This window comes from Tamandua tetradactyla, chromosome X (genome assembly GCF_023851605.1).
Source record: "Tamandua tetradactyla isolate mTamTet1 chromosome X, mTamTet1.pri, whole genome shotgun sequence".
Taxonomy (NCBI): domain Eukaryota; kingdom Metazoa; phylum Chordata; class Mammalia; order Pilosa; family Myrmecophagidae; genus Tamandua; species Tamandua tetradactyla.
Genome location: NC_135353.1, coordinates 157,073,797 through 157,099,006, shown reverse-complemented (window position 1 = coordinate 157,099,006; position 25,210 = coordinate 157,073,797). Strand labels below are relative to the sequence as shown.

General features: G+C 48.5%; 1 protein-coding gene across 5 annotated transcripts in view; it reads right to left on the bottom strand.

The window, feature by feature from the left end:
* Nucleotides 1-24,732, bottom strand: part of RAI2 (retinoic acid induced 2) — a 60,344-nt gene extending 35,612 nt beyond the window's left edge. The window contains exons 1-3 of one of the 5 annotated variants that reach the window (XM_077146896.1): nucleotides 23,939-24,161; nucleotides 23,269-23,424; nucleotides 16,663-16,733 (exon numbers count right to left, since the gene is read on the bottom strand). The gene's annotated coding sequence lies outside the window, so the exon portion shown is untranslated. Of the gene's footprint in view, nucleotides 1-16,662; nucleotides 18,130-23,268; nucleotides 23,425-23,938; nucleotides 24,162-24,529 lie in introns of those variants that run through there. The other 4 variants (XM_077146897.1, XM_077146899.1, XM_077146894.1 and 1 more) reach the window with 4 other exon arrangements.
* Nucleotides 24,733-25,210: the final 478 nt, after the last annotated feature.

Here is a 25,210-nt window from a genome sequence, read left to right as displayed (position 1 = left end):
GGGGGAGACTGGGTAAACAAACTGTGCTAATCCAGACAATAAGATACTACCCAGCAATAAAAAGGAACGAACTACTGATACATGCAACAGCATGGGTGAAACGCAAAAGCATTCTGCTAAGTGAAAGCAGCCAGACACAGAAGACTACGTACTGCATGATTCCATTTATTCGAAATTCTAGAACAGGCAAAACTAATCTATGGAGACAGAAGTCAGAATAGTGGTTGCCTTTGGGGGTTATTGACTGGAAAGGGGCTCAAGGGAGCTTTCTGGGGTGCTGGAAATGTATTCTGATTGTGTGTGTGTGTGTGTGTGTGTGTGTGTGTGTGTGGTTACACGGGTGTGAACACATGGAAAAATCCAGACATTTAGGATCTGCGCTTTACTGTGTGTGTTATATATACCTCAATGAAAAGGTAAACTAGAATAACAACATAATAAGGAGGAAAGGATAAGAAAATTAAATGGCAGCTCTAGAGAACACGGCTTCCCCTCTTCTAGCTGCGCCAGGGAAGTGCAGTGATCAGCGGCCACGTGAGCCCTGCCCGGGAGCCTGCCCTCCTGAGGGAGGAGACAGTCAAGTGGGCTCTCTTGGGCGCAGCTGGCATTGGTGCCACCGGAAATCGGCAAGGCAGGAAGGAACACTCAGTGTCAGTGTGCCGCCTGTGATAGGCTGCGTGATGTCTGCGTCGACACGTATACACAGCACACTCACGCACACACACACACCTCATGCCCCACAATGCCCCCCAACACCACCCACGTACACACACCCCCCACCAACACTGCAACACACCACTGGCCCCTCATGGTCACACACACATGGCACGGCACGCACCACCCACACACACCACACTCACATGCACAATGACATCCCGCTGCACAGACCCACATCTACACACCTGCACACACAACACTCTACACACCCCTCCCAGCCCGCTTTGCGCGCACACACACACACACACACACATGCACATCCGCCTGCGCAGGGGAGGCCAGCCATCCTCCACACAGGTTGGGCTCTGAGCGCTCCGGCACCGGCCGAGTGACCTCTCCTTCCTCTTGCCACAGCCACTGTCATCGCCGCAGCCACTGTCATCATCATTAGCATGATCGTCACCATGCCTGGGGCATCGCTCGTGGACAGGGACACCTCCGCGTGCATACAGCTATGCCCACAGACAAAGACATCTGCCTGGAGCCACCGCTCACCCTGAAAGCTGTCCAGGCACACCCGGTTTACGCCTGCGGCTGGAAAGTGAGTGACACCCCCACGTCCCCACGTCCCTTCCTCCCTGGCTCTCTGTCCTCTTGGCCCCTGCCCGGCAATAAGGAAGCCTTGTCTCTCTCTCAGGCTGTCACAGTGTCCTCCCTGGGGCCCAGATCGGCCCTGACCCCCCCCACCCCACCGACCGCCTTGCCAGGAGGGTGGACAGAACCAGCCGATGGCCGGAAGTTGCCACCTTCTCCATCTGGGAGGTCAGCGCCTCTTCACTGGGAATCTCTGCCAGGGGCTGGGAGTGTATCTGCAACCTTCTGTTATTCTGGAAACCCTTTCTTCCACTGTTTGTTCTCTTAACTTGGAGAACTTAAGCCCATTGACTCTATTTCAACACCCAATGATCACCTGGAGCCTTCTGCAGAAACAGGGCTCCCCAAGTGGCAGGCACTGAAAAATGCCCAGCGGGGTGCCCGCCATTTCCCTCTTAGGAATCTACCCCCAAAGATGTATGCACAAACACGTCCATCACAGCTTTTTGTTGTTGTTGTTACAAAGATGAGAAACGACTCAAATGTCAACCAAAGAAGGGACCTGGTTAAGTTAATTATCACAGATTATTACACAGGCAACAACCCAGTTGTTGCCAAGGATGACACAGATTGGCGTGTCCTCGTGGAAATGGTGTGCAAGGAAAATATTTAAGGGCAAAATAAATTTAAAAGTCACATGGTGGAACAGAATACAGGTTCTCTCTATATAAAGTAAACCAGTTTCTGCTGAATGTGTGTGTGCATGCATTAAGAACTTAAAAAATAAAACCAAGCTTATACTCAGGGTTTTCTCTGATAGCTAAGATAACAGAGGATCATTTCTTTCTATGTTTTTGATTTCTATAACACCCATATTTTAAAATATGTTACTTTTCCAGCCAGAAATCCAAGATAAGAGACCAAAAAGTTGTTTTCTAAGTGTCCATTACTGGCTCCCCACCCATTCTTTTTAAAGTCTTGGGTTACAGACACTCACCAGGCAGCTGAACCTTGAAGCCAGACAAACAGCAGCTCCAGCATTTTCTGGCTGCAGGCCCTGGGCACGTGGCTCTGCCTCACTAAGCCTTCCTTTCCTCCATCGCCAAGCTGTCCCGAGGACCTACTCAATGCCACCTTCTTTTTTTTTTTTTTTTTTTACATGGCACCGGGAATCAAACCCGGGTCCTCTGGCATCGCAGGCAAGCATTCCTGCCTGCTGAGCCACCGTGGCCTGCCCGTCAATGCCACCTTCTGTGCCAACTGTAGGATGACCACGGTGGACCCGATATTCAGTCCCTTCCCACTAGGGGAGTTGGAGCTCTACCTGTAAAATGATGGAAACATGGTGGCACAGAAAAGGCCTTTGAAAATTGCCAGCTAAATCTTTTAAAATAGCCAAAGAATATGTCTCAGTTACCGGTGGATAGGCTGCCTAACACATAGCTGCAAACCTGTAATGGCTTAATGATGGAAGTTTATTTCTTGCTTATGTAACAGTCAAGGGCTGGGATTCCAGGTCAGGCCGTTCAGTTCCACGCAATTATCCCCCAGGCAGAGGAGACTCTGCCATCTTTCACTGTGGTGGCCAAGGTTACCCTGGGGTTTTTCCCCCATTCCAGGCAGTCAGTAGAAGAGAAAAGAGCATGGAGGAATGCCCGGGAGGCTTTTCTGGTTGGACCAGATGGGCACACATCGTGTCCACTCACATCCCATTGGCCACAACTCAGGCACAGGGCCACACACACAACTCTAAGGGAGGCTGGGAAAGGAGTCTAGCTGGGTGCCAAGGCAGATGAAGCAAACAGATTTGGGGGACTCACCAGCAACTGGGGCCACGGTGAATTAGAGGGGAACATACCTCGGTGACTCTGCATGTTTGGGCGGGTGTTGTGTGTGTCCAGTCTGCAGAAGGCAGATGCTCAAGGAAGCCTTTGCTCTGGGAAGTTCAGTAGCTCATCTTTGCTGAACTTTTAGTTTTCTGGAAGAACTCTTCTTCAGCCTCTCTATTTTCTTATCAGTGTTGCCCTGCTACCATCTGACGTATTACTAAAAAACACCAGCCCCCAGCTCTGACTTTCACAAGATTTGAGATTCTGTCAAAAATAGATGCCAACTCATCAGATTTTGTCTGAAAGCAATGCCAATACATGTCTAACTCAAACTAAAAACCTCAGACAAGACGCTGTACTGTGCACATACACTGCACACATCCTTTTCTAAAGAACCTTATATGCTAGCCACCGAGCCCACAGACTTAATGATGGAAACCAATAGGAAACATGATTTTGTTCCCTTCAGTTGGCACTTTGCAGAACCAACACTTATGCCCCTGTCTGTCAGAGGCTTACATTATAGTTTCGGAGGGCTAGAGAAACTAGCCAGCTAGGAAGGCTGGCTTCTTTTTGTGATCTGGGAGATTGCAGAAAATCCACGTGTGGTTGAAGTAAGAATAGGATACGTACAATATGATACTATTCATTCATTCATTCATATGATCAATAAACATATGTCGACCAACTTCTCAATTACAGGCACTGTGGATCCTAGGTTGAGGATCCCAGGATCGGTGAACACACGATTGCAATGCAACAAGATGCCTGCTGCAGGGGAAGCCCTTGCAGTGACAGTAGCAGCCACAGAAACAGATGATTGGAAAGGCCATGCTATTCTTTACTATTTCTCTGATTTAGCTGGCACAGAAGCCGGAAATCTGCATAAAGGAACTCATTAGAAATCCTTGTATGCTGATTAGATGAAATGACTAGAAATGTGGAGAGAAGGGCAGTGTTCAGGACCCCAAGGGCACTTTATTGTTGCTGTCATTGGAAAGAGAAGTGGGCAAAACACTAGTGGCCACAGATGGCAGATCCCTGCCACGTACCAGGCATCGTGCAGACTTGTCACTCGTCCTGCCAGGCAGGTGCCACCACCGGCCACTTTACAGATGGCACATCTGAAGCTCAGAGAGATTAAGACACTTGTCCCATTACGCAATCATCAGCAGACCTGGGAATTCGATATGTTTGACTCCAAAGACTGGAGACTTTTCACAACCCACCCCCTTCACTGCACACCCCTCCCCACAAGTAGAAGATCAGAGAGAGTAGACCATTTGCTGGTGGCGGGGGGGTGGGGCAGGGGACCTATGGCTTCACCAGGCTGCCAGGGAGAGACAGCAAAGCACAGGGGAAAGAGTCAATGCTCACCTCCTAGAAGTAATGAGCGGGTATAAGCTGTCTTCTTTCATTCATTTACTCAACAATATTTATTAAGGCGCTGTTCTAAGTACTGGGGATATGAACACAGCTGGGGGGGCAGTGGAAGAGGGGAAATATTTGCCCCACATTTTTGGCCCACTTGAAAGAGAATAAAATAGTTGCCCTCTCTTTCTTAATGTTGCTAATGAGAGACATGTATGTTAAAGGAGGTTTTGGAAAAAGAAATTTAAGCCAAGGAATACTCTGAATTGTGGAACAAACCTTGCAGCCCCCTGGAGAAGACAAAGGATATATGGATACGAAAAAGGGCTCGAAGGACCTGAACCCAAAACGTCCATAGTGGTGACAGTAGTAGCAGGCTTGCAAATGACAGCTGTTCTCTTCCTGTCATCTTCCCATATTTGTAGCTTTTCAAAAATAGTTACTTATTACTTTTATAATCATAGAAAAATACACTTCACTAAAAAGTTAAAGAAAGTAAAACCCCAAAGAGCCATAAAAAGACTTCTGTGTTTTCTGTCCCTTTCTCCCCTGGCATTTAGGCATAACTGTCAAGACAGCCAGACAGGACAAGGCCTTGCTCCTATGGTGACACCGAATGATATCTTATTTCAGCACCCTCTGTAATGAGTTCAGAGCTCACTCACAGAGGAGCCACAGAAGGAAATGCACACTCATCACTGGGAAATTAGGGACCGAATCCTAAAGCTTAATTTTTCATTAGGGCATTGTGCCATTTTTCAATTAAGACAGGTTCATCTCTCTCTCTCTCTCTCTCTCTCTCTCTCTCTCTCTCTCTCTCTCTCTCTCTCTCTCTCTCTCTCCTTCCCTCCCTCCCTCCCTGCCTCCCTCTCTCTCTCTCTTTCTTAGAAGTGCTGATGTGTAAAACCTCATTTCCTTCCTTAGCACGCTCTCCTATGGATTTTAGTTTTAATTTATTTCCATGTGTTCATAAAAGCGGCAGAGAAAGTGAGCCGTGGAGCTGTTTTACCACAGTGCTTCTGGTGCTGGAAAGGAAACTGCAGCTTTGTGAGAACAATGCTCTGGAAAATCTGTAAAACCAAGCTGAACACACCTAAGGCTGGTGTGAAAGGGCACGCATTACTAACGGGTGCTCTGACAGTGAGAAAGGAGCCGGAGAAGCCATCCAGCCCGTTAAGCAATGAACGTGCCAGGACTGATGGGTCAGGAATCATCTAGAAGCCAAGAAAGAATTGTCTAATAACGTCTCAATATAGTGGATTCACTGCATTGTCTCTTAATTAAAAACATTTTCCATGCTCTTAAATGAAAGAAGATTCCCACCATTCTCCCCGACCCCACCAAGTGTCAAATCTAGAAATGAAAATATCCTCATTCAAACTGAAGGGGTCTGTGAGTGGCTTAGGCTCTTAGCATGAGGTTCTGTTTCCTACGAGAAACAGTGTCTTAGAAGAAGTAGAAGCAGTGATAGAAGGACCACAGGAAACATCTGTGTATACAAACAGGCCAGTCCCCAGGAATAAAAATGCATTATGCATCACGAAAGTCTAAATATTTTTATTAGCACAGTTTGTTAACCAAGAACTGAGAAGTAAGGTCCCCGAAGAGTCCCCCTCAAATGCTTCCTTTAATATTTCTTTTTATTCCTAGGACAGAACTAACTCTGAAATCTTATCTTAGATTTTAGCAATGAGTTTTCTATTAAAAGTTATTTCTTTTCCATCTCAGGCTGAGCAAAGCTCTGGGCCAAGGGGGTTAGGGAATTCGTTTCATAAAACTGACAGCTTGGCAAGCATTCAATCACTCGGCACTACACAGCCCAAGAGAACAAATAAGTCCTTTTCGGATGCCATTCCGGATACATTACGATGTATGTTCCATAGCTTTATTCCTGAATTCGTACTGTCTGCCTCCTGAAGCACAAAGAAAGGAGGGCTGAAAGCACATCGAAAAATACGACGGAACCTATGAGGAAGCTCAATTCAATTGATCAATGACTCCTGCAGTAGGAAGTTGAAGAAAAATGCCCACGTCGGATGTGATGTGCCAGTGGCTGGGTTGGGCTCTACTTTCCCAAGGCCCAGACGTGCAGGGCACTCACGGTCCTGCCCTCATTCCCCCCCCTTTCCAGACCAGCGTCTTGAGAAGATCTGAAGGAGGCTTCCGGGAAGGCAGACCAGGCAAGCTGGGTGGCTGCCTGCGGCAGGGGCGGTGCCAGGAGCAGGTCACTGACTTGCAGCCTCTGGGCTTCACTCTCGGACAGGAGAGACAAGCCAGCCCCAAAGCTAGAGCCCAGCCCCGAGCTTCCTGCTTAGCCGGCCTCGGAGAGGCCAGAGAAAGGAAAAACCATCCCATTTCTCTGTCCCCCACCCCTGACAAAATTACAAAGCTATATATATATATATATATATCACGCAAAGCTACAAAGAAAAACCTCTTATGTGAGGCAAAACTAATACATGCTGTTGGAACATGGGGGTAATGAAGGGGGCAGGAGGGGGCTCCTTATAACAGGTGCACTTTTCTGTATGTATGTTAGGATTTTAGACAAAACACTTCAAAGAAAAATCCCGGGTGGACAATTTTGTGGGCTTCTCCCATTCCTATCGTTGGCTTTAAAAATCAAACATAACCAAGAAAATAATGAACCATTATCCATCCAGTGCTTAAAAATTCTGACCTGTTTAAAGTGCTTGTGAAATAGAAAACCTTTTCAAATGCTGATACTATTATTTAAGCTTTTACCCATGGCGTCCTTTAGGCCTGGGAAACAATACACTGGAGGCAATTTCCCTATAACGAAGATCCACTCCTCATAAAGCGACAGGGCAGGGCACAAAGAAATGACAAAGCTCGTCTGCATGCTCAGATTCGTTTTAGGACAGGGTGCTATTGGGGAGGGTGCCTCTTTCCAGAGACCCCAACTCCCATTCGGACCCTTTCTCACTCCTTCCCTAGCTGGGCCATGAGGCCAAAGGAGTCCTAGCCTTGTTTTTTTTTTTATGACCTCCCTCCGTTTTGTTTCTTTCTATTTGATTTCTCCATCCTGATTTCCAAACAGCCCACCATCCTCCTCAAGAATGGACTCGGTGTTTTTCCCCAGCAATGATGTTCTAGGACGAGCAGGTTACGCTATACTTAAAATTTCTCTCTGCATTTCTGAATGTATCTGAAGGCTCAGACTAGGTCTTTGCAGGAAGAATCCACTCTGTTAGCTTCCTATTCTAAGTGCTCCTCTGTCCCCATCATTTACAACATGCTGTCTGTTTATTTATTGAGGTTTATTTTGCAAGAGAAATGGTTGAGGGCTGGTGAAGAGGAAGGGAAGCTTTTGAAGACTTAAAAAGTTGTCATTTGGTTTCAAAACGTTATGAATAATGGATGGCCTTAGTTGCTTTGCAAATTAAGATCTGAATGGTCTGTTGCTACAAATTATTCTGCATTTCGCTGTTCTTTTTTTTTTTTTTTTCAAGAAAGTAAAAAGTCTTTTCTAACCATGATTTCAAGGATGTAGGAATTGCATCATATAAAGAAACGGTTCTTCTCACCCAGGACCCAATCTAAAGACCTGGTTAAGGACCTGCAAGTCCCAGATTCCGGCAGGACCGAAGAATTTATCCAGGCACCTGAAATCCATTAGAAACGCCCAGATCAGGCCTCAGATAGGCAGGAGAACAAGGAGGACAGGGCACAAGTTAGTTTCCGTGAAAGCAGAATGGAGTGCTCAGGTTCTTATTTTAAGAGAAGCATTGCATTTGGAACCAGAGAAGCCATTTGAAAAAGATTTGGGATGTTGTTTTACTTTGCTGAAGCTGCCAGAATGCAATATACCAGAAACAAAACAGCTTTTTAAAAGAATTTATTAAGTTGCAAGTTTACAGTTCTAAGGCCATTAAAATGTCCAAACTAAGGCATCCAGATAAAGATACCTTGACTCAAGAAAGGCCAATGGATCCAGAACACCTCTGTCAGCTGGGAAGGCACGTGGGGCATCTGGTAACGTTCTCTCCTGGCTTCTCGTTTCCTAAGGCTTCCCTGGGGGTGTTCTCCTCCTGCATCTCCAAAGGTCTCTGGCTGCGTGGGCTCGGTCCATAGTGAGCTTTTTCCAAAACGGTTCCCTCTTAAAGGGCTCCAATAAGCAACCCACCTTGAATGGGTGGAGACACATCTCCATGGAAACCACCTAATCAAAAGTTACCAGCCACAACTGAGTGGGCCAAATCTCCATGGAAACAATCAAAAAGATCCCACCTGGCAATATCAAATGAGGATTAAAGAACATGGCTTCTCTGGGGTACATAATAGCTTCAAACTGGCACAGATGTCATCTTACATTTTCTATTCCCAAGCTCCCTTTCTGCTCTGTGCTGGCATCTGCACACCGAGTTCCTAGGCTGACCTGAATTTCCCTGCTTTGGCCAATACGAGCCATGCTGTCCAGGGTACAACACCTCACCTGGCGGGCAGGGTGGCCAGCTCATCTCAGTTTGCCCAAGATTGTGCCGCTTTTAAAACAGAAAGTTCCGTGTCTCAGGAAGCATCCCAGTCATGGGCAAACCAGGATGGCTGGTCACCCTATGGCAGGGCCACCAGCCCAGCCTGTCTGCCCCAGCCGGCCCACGGCAAGACCCAAACCAGCAGGATCACTGCTGCCAGGGACTGCTGACGATGGTGCTCCTAGCTGTTGACCACAGCTGTCAGTTTTTTCCCAGAGTGATTTTTTTTTTGGCATGGGCAGGCACCGGGAATCGAACCTGGGTCTCCGGTATGGCAGGCAAGAACTCTGCCTGCTGAGCCACCATGGCCCGCCCTCCAGACTGATTTTAAAGGGCTCTTCCCCATCCTGAGCTCCCCAGCCACCGAAAGGGGACTAAAAGATAGAAAGCAGGGCACTGTCACCATGTGCTCTCAAGTCCTGCACAGTCTGCCTCGTAAATACTTTTAGCATGCAGCAACCTTCATCCCCACCCACTGCCATGACCTGCTTCGGGTCCTCATCTCTCCCTCTGGGTCACTGCAACGGAGCCTTCTTTGCCTGCCTTCCCCCAGCCCCCACCCCTCCAGATCATTCGCCACCAGGAAAGCACCAAACACCCGCGTTAGATAGAGTCCCTGGCCACCTTGAAGCTGCTCAAGCTAAAGCCCGAGTTCTTTATCAAGGCTTACAAGGTCCATCAAAATGTGGCCCCTGCCCACCTTTTCCGCGCCCCCCTCATAACCTGCCCTCCCGGGGCACTTATCCCTGCGCCACCAAAGTCTCCTCACCAGCAAATGAAAATACTTGTGTCCAAGGACTACTGCGTGGTTTAAGTGAGCCCACGTAGGTTAAATGCCTGACCAGGTGCTTCAGCCCCATCTTGGCTTTTGGGAACTTAGGGATTTGGGTGAGTTCTTCACTCCCAGTCACAGACAGATGTGATCAAAAAAAAGGGGGGTGAGGGGTAAGGGTGGGGGCATTTGACATTGTCCATATGGGGTGGGGCTGGAGGTGGGGGGAAACAACAGACCTGAAGGAAGGAAAGAGGATGGGGGACAAAGAGCTTTGTGTTCCAAATATCCAAGTTGGAGTTGAGAGCACGTCCAGCGGACCAGAGGATGGTGGGGTCAGCCGCTGGTGAGTGCCACTGACAAGAGACGAGAGGGACAGGGGCTCAGGGACCCAACGGTGTCTTTGTCTTTAAAGAGCTCTCTTGTAGGTGGATGGCACAGAGCCAATGGTAGAGATATGGAAGTAGTCAAAGCACAAGAATTTGACATTTCACCACCAGTTAATGGGGACAGAATCCCTATCCCTGTAATAAGAGCAATGAGGCCTTGGGTTCATGCCTTTGAAAACCTGCTTCTGGAAACGGGCAAATGGGAGACATTTGTATGCCTGTAATTTTTTTTATTATTATTAAACATACCACCAGCATCTAAGTGCTCTAGAATACACTTCCAGGAACTCAGGAGGATTGAATTGTTCTAGACGGTGATTAAAATGAGCTTTAGGAAGTGCTGCCCAGCTCAAGACAATGGATGCTGATTTGAGACCAAACCACACAAAAAGGCACATGATTTGAGACCAAACCACACAAAAAGGCACACGATTTCTGCTCTGAAAAGGAGAGACAGAGAGAGGAAGGGAGAGAGAGAGAGAATAGGTTCCCTGGGAGAAAACACAGATTTGTGCACACGTAGAAAAAGACAATTTCCATGTTACTCCTTTATTTTACAAATACTCAAAGAAAAAGGGCTTAGCTATTCTCACTAGCAACTTCTTAGCTACTTCTTTACACCTGTATTTTTCCTTAACAGGATAAACATCTTCAGCACTCTTGAAACCTAGATCACCAGTCAAGGTGGCCAACGTCACAGAAACCTTTCTTGCTCTCCCCTTTCCCGACTCATCACACTTCCTCATCTCCAATCCTGCCCCACAGCATCTGGCTTCTTGCCCTCTGTGCTGCTTTGAAGCTACTATGTACCCCAGAAAAGCCACGTTCTTTAATCCTCAATCAGTATTGCTGGGTGGGATCTTTTTTATTGTTTCCATGGAGATGTGTTTCCACCCATTTAAGGTGGGGTTGCTTACTGGAGCCCTTTAAGAAGGAACTGTTTTGGAAAAATGTCAGTGCCAATGGAGCCGAGAGAGCCCACACAGCCAGAGACTTTGGAGATGCAGAAGGAGGACACCCACGGGGGAGACTTAGGAAATGAGAAGCCAGGAGAGAAAGTTAGCAGACGTCGCCACGTGCCTTCCCAGACGACACAGGTGTTCCGGACCCATTGGCCTTTTTTAAATCAAGGTATCTTTCTCTGGATGCCTTAATTTGGACATTTTAATGGCCTTAGACTTGTCAACTTGCAACTTAATAAACTCCCTTTTTAAAAGCTGTTCCATTTCTAGTAATATTGCATTCCAGCAGCTTTAACAAGCTAAAACACCCTCCAAAACAAAGACTTTAATTAGGGTGAAGAAAATGGGAGGGGGGTTGGCTTCATAATCTGTTGCCTCCCTTGCTTCATTTTTATTTTCTTTTCCCAACAATCTTTTGCACTCCCATCTCATTACAGAGAATGACAGATGGGACAGCCTAAACCATTAGGGTGGTAGGAAATTCCTAGAAACTGTACCTCCTCCTTTACCCCATCTGGCTCTCCATCCCCTCCAAGGGAGCCCCTAAACAAAATTAACACATTAAAAAACTCCTGAGCAACAATGAAAATTGTCTAAAATGGAGAATGGTGATGACTGTACAACTAAGTGAGGATCCTGTGAGACACAGATTATCTATTTTGGACATTATCTGTGATGTTCAATGGATGGCGGTGGCTGAAGGATACAGTGACTGAGAAACAGAATGATGAACTGTGGTGTGTAGATATGACGGAATATTGTGCAGCTACAGAAAGGAACAAAGTCGTGGGGCATGCAATGAGATGAATGAACCTTGGGGACAATGTGGTGTGCAAAATAAGCCAGAAACAAAAGAACAAATATTGCATGGTCTTATTTAGAAAATACTTATAAGAAAATCGGGACCTAGATTGTAAGCTCTTATAGCAGTCACATTTAGTCCAGAGCTGTAAATGTTATTTCTAGATTTTGAGAGGCTGTGTCATCTATGTATAATCTGGTATTTCCCTGGAACTTTGGGTACCTGTGTGACACCTAAAACTCAGAGTTGGACTTCTGCAGCTCTGAAAGTCAGCATTGCTATTACATACAACGACTGCTGAAGAAACTGAAAAAGAGATCAGGCTTCAATTAGAGGTAAGAATGAAGCCAACCGGGTCAGGACTAAGGTAAATCAGAATCCAGGGTAAAGGACATTGTTTGTATTTTAGAACTTCACCTACTGTATGATACCAAAGGAAGAGAGGTTTCTTTTGTCCAAAACCTGAATTGTCTGTAGCACATAATCTAACTCAACCTGTCTGGATAGATCATTTAAACAACCCAAACACAGAGAGCCCAGAATTGTAATGAGGGCTTTAAATTCTGTATAACTTAATGTAATACCTGAATACATCCCAGAGTATGTTGGACAGATAATTAAAAAGTATTGGCAAAGTCCCTCGAGGAATAGGAGAAAAAATATGGAACTATTAAACTGTCCCACTGGGTAAACCCCTGATTCCGTCTCAAGCTTGAGGGACACGCAAATCAATAAGCCAAGGCCTTGAACTTCAGGCTTGCTCTTGTGAAGCTTATTTATGTAGCAGAGAAGCTAAGCCTATCTATAGTTATGCCCAAGTGTTACGTCCAGAAAATCTCTTTTGCTGCTCAGATGTGGTCTTTCTTCCTCTAAGCCCAACTCTGTAAGGAAAATCATTATCTGTGCCCCTACATGGGACATGACATCCAGGGGTACAAGTCTCCTTGGCAATGTGAGAAATGTCTCCCAGGGATGAGCCTGGCCCTGGCACCATGGGATCAATAATGCCTTCCTGACTAAGGGTGGAAAAGAAACATAACAAATAAAGGTATCTGTGGCTAAAAGAGTTCAAATAGCATCAAGAAGCTATTCTGGAGGCTATTCTTACACATGTTTCAGCTAGATATTGCTGATTACCGCAGTTTTCCAAACCCAAACTAAAACCATTCTTGTTAACCCTAAAGAACACCTAGGGCTCTATCTGAGATTCTACAAAGGTTCCATGCACTAGGGTAACTTTCCAGAAACCTACAACCTCCAGATGGTTCCTAGGCCAGATAACTCCTGAAACCCAGAGGGCTCAGCCTCTCCAGAACATCAGCTAGTTCCATCTCCCTACCCCATATTGTCAACACTTCTTTCCAACATGAAAAAGTTAGAAGGGGCATAGCCCAAATACCCCTAAAGATTGGAAGAAGGATCAAAGGAGAAGGAGGAGTATAACAGAAAAGATAGGATTTAACAAATGAGTATGACTGCTGAATCATTACATTGATATTTCTTTTAGTCTCCAGTGACTTGGTGCAGATAGAAGGAAAAACCTGAAATTGTGGAACTGTGACCCATAACAAACTTTGAAATCTGTTCTATAGCTATTTCTTAAAATGTACTTTGAAATTTATTGGGGTTTTTTTTTTTTGGTGTATATATGTTGTATTTCACAATAAGAAAAGTTTAAAAAATGTAAAAAAAGAACTCCCGAGGGAGTGACTTGTCTGCCACTAACTGGAACTGTCACCCAAATAAAGCTGGGACAGGGAGAGGGTCATCTTCCTGGGACAACAGTGGAAAGGAAGCTTTTCTCCTGGCTGATCTGAGCCAGCTGCTAAGTTTCTTAAAAGTTCTTTAAATTTAAAAATGTATTAAAAATTCAATTGTTGAAGCCAGAACACCTCATTTTACTTGGGGCTTTCTTTTCTTTAACCACTCGTGCCACGATCCCTGGGAAAGTCCATTAAAGTAGAATCAAGGTTTCCATTCTCTTCATCTAGAAAGACCTGCAAGAGATCCCCGAATCCTTTTGTAAGCCTTTCCCTATATAAGACCACAGAAAAAACATCCCAGAATCATGAGAAGGCGGCGGGAAGAGGAGACTGCGCTGGAAACCTGGAGAGTGGGCTTCATATGTGGAGTTTGATTGTAATTAATTAGGAAATAGGGAGTCACTGAATGTTCTTGAGCTAGTGCGACAAGCCCAGAGAGGAGCTTTAGCAACAGAAAGCTGGCCCAGATGTGTGGAAGGGAGTTTTCAGGCCTGTCCCGAAGGGGGCGCTGAGCAGGGCTAAGGAGAGGACACACGTGCGAGACCCTGAGGCTGAAGGTGGTGGGGCCCAGGGGAACTAACTGGCTGTCGCCTTGACCTCAGGAGCTCAGGATAAAGAGATCTCAGTCCCAAGGCCGGATGCGGCCAAGAGACCAGTGCTGCCCCTTCAGACTCCAATGAAGAGCCAACCATCCATTCATCGCACGGGCTTCAGACCAACCCCTGCTGCAGTCCTAGGATCTTCACTGGGGTTGTGTTTCCAGTTTAGGATTCATAATGAGAGGCACCCCTTCCGGATCCACTCAGGCCCTGGGGGTGAATCTCCAACTCTCTCATGTTCTGGTTCAGGAAAACTTAAAAGTGTGTGCGTGGTGGTGATCTAATGTGAGTGGGACAGCTTTTTTACTTGGTCAAATAAAAACATGAAAAATGTAAATGTTACCTACTATCTTGATCATCCATAAAAGAGACTGTAACACCAAGAAAAGCTGGAAAGGATATTTTAGAATAAAGGACCATTCTGTAGAATGGAAACAGCATCACTTAAAAAAAAAAAAAACAACTTACTACATTGTCACTGTTTTCCCATTTCACTGGGAACTGGTAAAAATTCCATCCCCTCCAGGCCTGCAAGCTTGGTCTGGGGGAGCCACTGGTTTATGTGACATTCCAATATTGTTTCCCAGGTGGTCTGGGGGGTGGTAAGCTCCAGTTTGGATGACCCAAAATCTGGCTGCCTAGCTCCTAATGGTAATAAAGCTTGAGGTCTCTGGCGTGGGTGTGTCCAGCATGGAAAGGCAGGGCAGAACTGGGCTTTTCTAGCCTCCTTAAAATACAAGTGAGAGGTTACAAAGGGTCCTAGAACAAATGGTTTCATATTGATATTTTCACGTTCAATAATTTCATATTTAGTCTAGGGAGTCAGGGAATTTTTTTCATAAAAGGAGACTGCAGCCAGAGCTAACTGCTGGATTTGAAATGTATCTGGACATGGTTTAGACATCGGAAAGGAAACGGTAACACTATGATTTACTGAAAGGTGGATGAATTTTAGCAAAGAGAATAGCATTATTTTAGAAAACAATTTTTAATGCAAATTAATTAAAAAATTTTAACCCATACGTTTTTTTCCAGGCGTTGATGTATAAAGTCCAAAGAGCACCCCTATTTTGAGATTTTGTTGACGTTTTTTTCTGATTGCTAAAATGCAATAAGAAATCCACCAGCACAGGCGCGATCCATTCCCATCCATTGATTTGTTAGCCAATCAATGGCCATTGCAATCTGAAAAAAATAACACCAGTTTCTTCGAACCTTTCCAAGTGAGGCCGTGCTCAGCTGAGCTCAATAAAGAGAAAAACGACAAGGGCCATCTGGAAAACACTCTTCCGGAGTCGCAAAAGAGAGTGGCAGCCTTTGCCCAAACCACTATAAATAAGTGTCTCAGGAAACACACACACACACACACACACACACACACACACACACACACACCCCAAAATCGAATTTCAAATCTGTTTCTACTTAATACAGCTGCAATAGAGTTTATTTAGCTTCTCCCAATAGCAGGAAGACTGTTTGCATTTTTAGGACAAGGGGCTAAATGTTTTTCACAGCCACTTTCATTGCCACTATTTTAGGAACAACCCCACTTGGACTTGTCTGTCTGCCTCTGCAGCACACAGTCGTGGCCTTGGTGGCCTTGGAACCACGAGCCTGAGCGCCAAGGCCCAGACCGATGACCCTGTTTCCTCTCCAGCTACTGTCACCAGCACCTCACCCAAATCCCGGCCAGCTAGGGGGGTGGCGACTGACCGAGTGTCATGTGCTGCAGATGAATTATTTACCTGCCTGGACCCAGCACACCGTGGACGCCTGCCAGCACACTGCCTCTCCTTCACGACCACAAGGAAGGCTCAAAACACTTCTCAAGCGAGGCTAGAACTCACCCCTGGCTGGCAGGGCATGTCGCTGGTTTGGCAGCTCCCTAAAAGCTCACCTTGTCCGTCCTTCCTCACTGGCTAAACCTACAAAGGCATCCCTCTAAACATGAGAATCTTTGGAAAAGGTCAGATGGCTACGAAATGAGGTGGCCTCCAATGATTCCTGTACTGAGCACCTGTCCGTACCCTACAGCACCCCCACTGCCCACCCCAACCCCAGAGACCGGCAGGGCAGGAGTGACCCCGGTGCCACTCTCCCTGGATAAGGAGTGACCCCCAAAAGCCCATCCCATTTCTAAGTATGGGGTGGGTAGGGTTTACCCCGCCACCCATGATCCTTTCCTTGTTCAATGTACGACCCCCCCTTTCCTGCCTTTCAAGGGACCATCAGAAAGAAAAAGCATTACTGGCTTGTCTCGGTGGCAACATCTTATCTGTTGCTGCCAACTGAAGGAATTACCAGATTCTAGCTGCCTGGAAAAGGCCTGCTGAAGTTATCTTTTCTGAAGGAGTTTCCCAGGCAGAATTAATGCAAGGAAAAAAGTGTGTAAGAGGGAAGATGGGGGAAGGATGGGGGTAAGCACCTGAATTTCACTGTCCAATAGTTTTGCAAAATGCTCCATCTATCCAACGTTGACTTTCTTTCTCAACAGTCCTGGAAAACAGAGAAATTAGTGGTGGGTAAAAAAGCTGCTTCAATCTGAAATGAGTCTATTACACTGTTAGGAGCAGAGCTCTCACAAGTACACTAAAGGGCTAAATTAATTGGCTCAGGCTTAAGATGCTACAGGAGAAATGACAGCGGGGCGGCCTGGGGGCGGAGGAAGATGCCTGCTGGCTTTGAAGTCAGATCTGGAATCAGGTGTGTATGAATAAGAAATTAGAGAGGAATAAACCTGCTCTCTTTATGAAAAACCAGAGAAGCTGCCACTTACTACAACGTGCCCCCAAATTACCTATGACTTATTCAATTGCCTGACTTAAAAAAAAAAAACAAAAAAAAACTGTGCTTACACAATCTTAAAGACACCTCTACCCACCTAAGAATTAAATCAGGCACATGACCTACTTCCAACTGCTAATGAAATCACCCCCACGAATTGCATATAAAAGTCAGAGGGGGAAATTGTGTCTGTTTTATTATTTCAACTTGAATTTTCCGAAAACCACAGATTACTTACTAAATGTTGTTCTAGACCAGTGGTTCTCAACCAGGGGCGATTTGGCAGGATCTGGAGACATTTCTGATTGTCACAACTGGCAGGGAGACGCGGTGCTCATGGCGTCTGGTGGGCGGAGGTCAGTGACGCTGCGACCCATCTCACAGTACACAGGACACGCCCACCATATTATCTGGCCCCAAATGTCAGCAGGGCCGAGGCTGACAATACCTGCTCTAGATAAAACCAACTCTGTTTGTCCATTAACACTCACACCTTTGGCAGTGACCAAAGACAGAAGATCCCATTTTCTTTGAAATCTAAGGTGGGTCTACAAAAATGCTGACTAAGCACACATTTACTCCCTTTCCACATAAATGAAATAGAATCTTTATCTGAATTTGAATGTAGGGACATTAAAGCAATACTGTAATGATGGTGGCGGGCAGGTAGGGCACATTTAAAATGCCAGTTTCGTCAGTCTAAATGAATAGAGAAATTAATATCTGATAAAATAAAATGTTTATCTAATGTTCTATACAAAACCAAAATCAATATACTGTATCTTATTTAAATTGCAATTAGAGTTTTAAACGCACACACTAAAAGAAAAAAAATGCCATTCTTGCCCTTTTCTTGCTAGTTGGGTATACACTTCTGAATATGAGATTTTAAAAAACAAACAAGCAAACAGAAAGCTTGTTTTTTTTTTAAGCAATTTTTTTCCTGAGCATAAAGAGTTTCCTGAATCATTCCGCTTTATTTACTGTAGATTCAATCATCCCTCAGTGTGTAAAACATGCAGCCCATTCTCTTGGTTATGCCTGCCCTGCTTTCCAAATGCCCTCAAAACCGGGATGATGAATCACATACTTTGGCCCCACTGTGCCAATTAATAACAAGCAAAAGAATTCCACACAGTCAAGGCAAGACTTTCTGCCTCCTGCCTGGGGGGGGGAGAGGCGGGGGGGAAGGGGGAGAGGCGGGGGGAGGGGGGAGGGTCTCTTCAGCCAACTGCTTTCAGGGGGGTCTTAAGGGCAGGTGCTGAGATTCCCTAACATTCCTTTAGTTCTGGAACATTCTATGTGGCTCTGCAGATTCCCCCAGCTTGGGGACTGGCTTTGGTACTGCAAAACCTATATTCCCAGAGTCAGCCTAGAGCTTCCAGGCTTGAACCATGATGGAAAGAACGGGTGACGGCGACACCATTTCGACCTCCCTAGGCCACCATTCCTTCCTCTGCGTTATGAGGCAAAAGTGGCCGCACACCCAAAGGCGGCCAGAACAACAACAAAGCCCAAACGCACCCCGTCTTGGCAGCCGGCGCAGCACGAATCTGCTGCTGAAAAACAACAGTTGCTACACTGCAGCTGGAGGAGCTTTTCCAGGGAACTGGTAATACCCTGGTTGTTAATGAATTATTTTTCGCCAGAACGTGGGATTCTTCCTGTGCTCCAGTAAACAGTCTGCGTCTGCCCTGGGAAACCGAACCAGCTCCCAGCCGAGGAGCCCCGCGAGGTCAGCCAAGGGTCCCCTGTGGGGGCAGTCCCCTCAGGAGCCAGAGCCCGGGGCGCCTGACCTATAAATCACCGCAGGCCCAAGTTCATTATTCCGTCCCTTTCCACCTCCGCAGGACGCGCCGGGCGCGTGGGGAATGGCCCAGGAAGGCCTCGCCACGGCGGGGGACAGGTCCGCGCTAGCCCAAGCCCCCCAGCTGAACGCGGGCAGGCTTCCCCACGGCGGCACCACGGCCGTGTGAGACGGGGCTTCCTTCCATTCATTCTTCCTCCCTCACGGAAATCTTATTTATTTCCTTGCTCTTGTTTTCATCAGGCTGTCAGGAAATGACTGTGTGCGTCCTCTTCTCTCCTGTTTCTTCTTTGAGGCTGCCTCCCGCCCCAAATAACCACTGTCAGATTAGGGTGTCTACTTGGGATGTTATTCTCCCTGCACAATATCCCTGGGAAGAGTATTGCTTTAAGCTGCTGCCAGAGCATGCTTCAGAGAAACCACTTGCTCGGGCAGGAGACAGCTCTGCAGTGGATGAGGGCATCGGCCTGGGGGTGGGAGGTGGGGGGCTGCAAGCAAAGAAAAGGGGCTGTTTTGTTCAAGCCAGAGCTTACCTTCGCTCTCTCGCCTCCATTAAGTTTCTGGAGCCCACATTCTTTGCAGAATTTGCCTGAGCAAACAAGCTCACCGGTAAGCTTAGTCAAGGCACCCCCAAATTGGTCCCTTAGCTACTGAAAATCAAAGTGGCCAGATGCCCGGCTGAAGCTGTAAAGTTAGCGGTTAGTTTGCTCTAGAGCAGCGCCATCCAATGGAAACATATATATAATTTTACATTTTCGCCCAGCCACATTAAGAAACAAAAAGAAGGTGAAATCAATTTTATTTTAGAATTTATTTTATAGTAAATCTTTTTTTTAGTATATCTTATTTAACCCAATATATTTAAAATATTATCATTTCACTATGTGGTCAATATAAAAATTAGGGCAGGCCATGGTGGCTCAGAGGCAGAGTTCTCACCTGTCATGCCAGAGACCCCGGTTCAATTCCCGGTGCCTGGCCATGCCAAAAAAAAAAAAAAAATTATAAAGAAGATATTTCACATCCTTTTTTTTCATACTCTTAGAAATCCTGTGTAGACTTTACCCTTATAGCACATCCTCATTTGGACTAGTGCCGGCAGCCACATGACTGGTGGCTCTATACTAGAGAGCACAGATTGGGAAAGCTCTATTATGTGGGCCCCAAAAGACCAAAAAGCTCTGGGAAGAGAAGTGGTAGGTGGGAGCAGGGCATGCTTCAAACTTCTCTAAAACAATTATTGGACCTAAGAATTCCTACAGTAAGAAACTCGGAGCTACTAGGATTGGGATGTGCTGGGAGCCCAGTCCAACTTGATGTAGGGATTAAAACGGGCTCTGATGACAGGCCCGGGGACTGAGCCTACCTGGCAGGGGCCTGCCCCACAGTAGTGGGAAGGCCAGCATGTATCATCACTACTCAAGGCACCTGCACACTGAGCCGCCTCCATCTTGGCTGCTCTGCTCTTTCGAGGGCAGGGGCTGGGACAGAAGATCACCAAAGTCACATACGTTCTTTCAATAACAATTCTGGGGTTGCAATCTAATTTTGCAAAGCAGATACAGAAACATGATCAAATTAAGTGTGCCTGTGTTTGCCCATGCGTGTGTGTTCATGTGTGTGTTCTTGGCTGGAGAAAGAGGGTCGTGTGTGAAATCCAGAAGAACTAATGTGGCCACCAAAATCACCCCTTCCCTAGCTGCCATCAGAGCACAAGGGAGTGGGAGCTCAAGAGGAATATTAAAAACAAAAAACAAAAAAAAAAACTGTGAACCACAAAAGAGGGGCCTGAGTCATGGAAGAAGGAGGTGATGGGGCCAGGGGGAGGGTTGGTGATCAGGCAGGAGGGAGAAATGGTAATCAAAGGCATTCTCTAAAGACAAGAGCTAGCTGCCAACTCTAAAGCAAAGATGTCACCCTGATCCCCAAATCAGGCTTGATTCACAATCCCTCACAGGCTTTTGTGCGTGGGAGAAGTGCAATTAGCTATCTTCCCCACTCCAGGAGAGCCTCTTCCTCTCAGGTACCCTTCAGCTTCTGATTAGGGAGCAAGCAGAGTCAGAAACTCCTCATGTATGGATTCAAATCCTGGCTCTACCAGTGGCTCCAGAATTTCGGGGGGGGGGGGCGGTTAAAGGCCATCATCTAGTTGGGAGGGGAACAGGGGGCTTGCTTTGACAATGCATTTGCATTGCAAGTCTCCATCTCATTTTTCTGTAGGCATTTGTTTATTTGAGATGGCTTAGAGGCAGGAACACTTCACCCACTCTTTGGTCCCACCCTGGATGTTGGGCTACTTACTTAACCTGTCTGAGCCTCAGTTTCCTCATCGACAAGATGGGAATGATATTGCCCACCTCCCAGGGAGGTCAGAAAGTTTAAATCAGCGCTTATCAGCACAGAGCTGCCAAGGCTAGAATTGGAGCTCGACACCAGAAATTCTGAATCTCCAAGAAAACACACAAATCTCTGGACTTCTCTTGACAATGATTTACAGCTCCTTTCCTGCCACCATTCACTCCACCACTTGATCATTTAGTCACTCAACAATCATTTATCAAGCAATGGTTGGGTGTTGCGGATTCCGAGATGTAAAGGCACAGCCTTTTTATATGAAATAGTTAGGGCCCATTTTGGCTCTCTCTACTTGGCACATGAGCAAGCACCATGGGCGACAGGACTATCTCACTGGTGAACTTTTCTCCTCCAGATGGGTACCACATTTTGCAAATGTGTAGGGGCTGGGGCCTCTGGCTTTTGAGAGAAATAAATAAGGCACTTGGAGGAAGGGTTGAAGAACAGGTTGTCCCTTTGAACCACAACCACAAAGTCAGGAATCAGACACAGGTCTGGAAATTTCTCTGAGCCTCAGTTTCCTTACCGGTAAAAGAATGCCTTCACTGCAAAGCAGCTCAGGAGAGTCCCTTCCTGGCAAATGCCTGACAGATAGCGGGCAACAACAGAAATTAATCCCCCCTCTTAAGTTTTTTTCCTCTACCGACCCCCTCCCTAAAACGTAGGTAGAACTTTCTATTCTCCTATTGTAGTTTCACAGCAGCCTCTATGAGGTCTTCTTTCTTCTCCATTCTGGGTCAGATGGATTTGGGGAGGCCAGTCCTTTGCTTCTGGGTCATTAGCTAGAGTTCTCTGTCTCCTGGTGTACCCCCAGCAACACCTCATCACACCCTTCCAGAGCTCTTTTCCTTTCTTGCATTTCAGATGGCACTGTCTCAGTGGCCCTGTTTGCTGGGTACGACATTTTAATTTATTTTATGGTTCTTGCCCAACTTCTGCCCCCCCCCCCCCACCAAGCTCTCACATTGGCAGTGGGAATCACTTGAAAAACTAGAGCAAATGAGCAGGTTTCCGGGGACCAAACCTCACTCTAGGAGATCTGGGGCTTCTTTGCATAATAAAGGAACCCCCCCTGGGTGGTTAAATGGCCCCAGGGGCTAGTGCCAAAGCAGCCAGGTCCCCAAGTTCCAGTCTGACTTGCTTCACGGTGATGCCTCTAGTGGGCATCTGTCGGGATGGAGAAACAACTGTCCATTCCCGGAATACTGTGGGTGCAAGGGGGAGGGGGGAGGGGTGCCTTCTCCAGGCTTCTCAGGGACAGAGAAACTGGAATGCTCGCAGGCTATACCCTCAAACCCATACTGTAAGCGGCAGAGCTCCCATATTCACCTTTGAGAAGAAAACAGAAAGGAAAAGCCAGTGGGTGAGAGCCCAAAGCTCTCAGATGAGTGGGGCGCCTAGCCACCCAATTAATTGTCTCTGCTCCAAAATCACCATCCCTCTACTCTAACAAAGGCACATTCACAGTACGTTTTCAAAGTTGACAGAAGTCTCCAGGTCAATCAACAAACAATCCTTTTGACTCCAAAGTGGGAAGAGAGACCTCTAGAAAACGGTGGGAAAGAGTCCCTGGGAAAAACAGAGAAAACCTGGCCTGATGCATGCAAAGCTCGGAATTATTTTCTCCGGGCTGGCTGCTTTTCACTCTGTTCTAAAGAAAAGCTTTCAAGAATCAGCGAAATAAAGGGATCACACCAGAGGATGCGAGATAATACTAAACCAACAAAAACAAAGACCCAAACGAAACAGAGCGAGCCATGAGAATACGCGGTTATCAAAACTTTGTTTGGCCCTATCTATTTATCATCGCTGCACACCCGGGCTCTGCGGAATATCATTCTGTTGATGTCACTTATCCTCGGTAAAATATTTACACATCCTTAAAAACGCCAGATGGGGGGGGGGGGGGGGGCTGCCGCGCGCTGCCGCAAGCCGCCCTTCAAGCCCCAGTATCGAGTTCTGGGCAGACCGTTAGGTGGGGGTACGGCGGTGGGTGGCTCCAGCGGGTACAGGTAAGAGCCAGCGACAGTTCCCGGACCGCGGCCACCCAGGCGCTGCGCCCTGCCCTGCCCACCTCTCCCCTACCTGACTCTGCAAGCAGCAGCCACATCCCCGACACGGTGTCAGCGCCGCCGCCGCCGCCGCCGCCTCCTGCCTTTCTCATTGATTAAGTTCTCAAACCATTGTTAAAGCCGGGCTGCTTTTCCCTGGAAAACTGGGCTGCATTCATTAAGCTTCCCCCTGCCACAAAAGGAATATTCATAAAAGTTTGGCAGGCAGAAAGGGAGGTTGACTACGTGCCATGGGGTGGGTGACAATTCTCTCCTCCAAGGCCACCTTCTTCCTCCGTGCCCCATCCCTCCTTCCATCCATCCGTCGTGCCCCAAACCTACTCCAGGGACTTCCGATATGGAAACACAAAGCAGCAGCTGTTTGGCAACATTTCTACCCCTCGCCAGCACAACTGTGGTGGGATGCCATTTCCCCACCCAGGCGGAGCTTATCCGGAACAATGGTCGGGCTTTAAACGGCAAACAAGCAAACACACAGAGCACAACCCCAACCCCGACAGGGCCGACGCGGGGCGCAGCGATGAACTCCCTCCGCAGGAAAAGGCGCCCCCGAAACGCACGCAAAAATGCAACGAGAACGCCGCTGCGTGCGGAGCATGGCAGAACAGCCCGAGCCGGTGCAGCCGGCCCCGGCCCCGGGCCGTGGGGGGCACGAGGGACCCCCGCCGCCGACGCACACTCACCCGGCTCCGGGAGGATGCAGGGCTGGCGGAGCGTCACAAAGACGAGCCCGGCGCGATTTGGCAAAACCCAACTTTCCACCCGGCTCGCCGGGGCCGCCAGATACGTCAACAGAATCCATCTTCCGAAGGGCCTGGAAGGCGCCGGCTTTTCCGGGCCGGGGCAGAACTGCAGAGCCGCCGGCGGCCCGGTGCGGTGCCCGGGCGCGGAGTCCGCCGCGCGCCGCCCCTCTCCGCCCGGTGCCAAGACGGGCGGCGGCCCAAAACCCACTTCGGGGCCCCCGCCCCGCCCGCCGGCGCCGCCTCTCCGGGCCGGCCCCGGCCCCGCCGGCCAGTACGCGGCGCCCCGGGCAGGAGCGCGGCCCGGGCGCGCCTCCCGGGTGGCGGCCTGCGGCCCGCGTCCCCGCCCCCGCTGCCCTGCCCGCTGGCCCCGGCCTCCCCGCGGCCGTCCTGCCCCTGGGATCAGGCCCCTCCCCGGGCGCCGGGCCCCGCCAGGCGCGCCCAGCCCGGCGCGCGCCCCGCGTCCCGGTGGCAGGTCCGCGCCGGGGAGGGCGGGGGCGACCCCGGCCCGCACGGGGGCGCCGCGTCCGCTACCTCGCAGTCTCGGCCGCCGCCTCCAGGAAGCCGCGGGGTGGTCGCGGGTGCCGGACCTCTCGGCTCTGGCCTCGCCGCCGCCGGCCTGAAGGGGCTGCGCGGTGGTGGGAGCCTCGGTCGCCGCTGTCACCGAGCCTCTGTCGCCGCCGCCGCCGCCGGTTGTGCGTGAGTGTGTGTGTGTGTGTGTGTGTGTGTGTGTGTGCGCGCGCGCCTGTGTCCGGGCGAGTGTGTGTCTGCGAGCGGCGCCCGGCCTTTACTATATACACCAAGGGGTGGGAGGAGGCGGGGAAGGGGAGGGCTTGGGGGAGGTGGCGGAGGAGGGGGAGCCGGAGGGGGGCGAAAGGGTACCCGAGGAGGCGGCGGCGGAGGAGGGACAGGTGATCTCGCCCACGGGGAGGGCGTGGCTGTGGGCGGCGCGGGGTGACAGGAGGAAGGGACATCGGGGTGGGGGTGGGGGGTCGAGCTCCAGGGAGGGCCCGCGGAGCGGGGACCCTTCGGCCTCCCGCCGGGGCTGGGGACCAATTCCAGACCTCGGGATGAAGAGGAGAGAGGAACAGACCCGGGAGGGAGGAAGTGGCTGCTGGCTGGCGAGGGCGGGAGAGGTGGGAAGGACCCAGCGGATCAGCCCGAAAATCCAATTGTCATACAGGTGAATAGTCTCCGCACGAGATGCGAGGTTAT